General features: G+C 34.1%; 1 pseudogene; it reads right to left on the bottom strand.

Moving 5' to 3' along the window:
* Window positions 1-251: 251 nt before the first annotated feature.
* LOC117133281 lies at window positions 252-370 on the bottom strand (annotated as a pseudogene).
* Between the last annotated feature and the right edge of the window lie 314 nt (window positions 371-684).

Genomic DNA, 684 nt, shown 5'->3' with positions numbered 1-684 from the left:
CTTTTCTGCTAAGAAGAACGAGAGGTGAACTATTATTACACTTTTGCTTCGTTTCTTTCTCCTCTGCTCATCAAACCTGAGAGTTTCCAGGTTCCTTATCTACAAATATATGGCAAATGGGAGCTTGACGGATCATCTATATTGTATGCTCATGACTCCTAAATTTTCTAGCTATATTGTAGATTTGATTTCAGAATCTTTGACTTTTTTTATTTTTTTATTATTTTTTTTTGAACACATTTTTTTTTAAAAGGGTGCAACACGAGGATTTCTCGGGAGGTCACCCATCCTATTACTACTCTCGCCCAAGCACGCTTAATTGCGGAGTTCTGATGGAATCCGGTGCATTAGTGCTGGTATGATCCGGTGCATTAGTTCTATTGTAGATTTATTTAAAAATCTTTAGTTGAGTTCTTGCATGGAGCACTAAAACTAATTGTCTCTTAACAAAAAATTTTAGCTTAACTTTATTATTTAAATATTCATTAAGAGACCCTAATGGATTTTATGGTTAATTATGCTCTAAATCTCGCCAGATAAGTCGTTTAAGATACAAGAAAGAACTAGATTTTGACCCGCGCAGGCGCGCGGGTATATATTTTGAAAAATATGTTGATATTTGTTTTTTCATGTAATTATTAGGGTTTTACAAAATGAATCCAAGAAACAGAACCGATACCGATC

The sequence above is a fragment of the Brassica rapa genome, chromosome A03 (assembly GCF_000309985.2).
Source record: "Brassica rapa cultivar Chiifu-401-42 chromosome A03, CAAS_Brap_v3.01, whole genome shotgun sequence".
NCBI lineage: Eukaryota > Viridiplantae > Streptophyta > Magnoliopsida > Brassicales > Brassicaceae > Brassica > Brassica rapa.
This window is presented reverse-complemented; position numbering and strand designations above follow the sequence as displayed.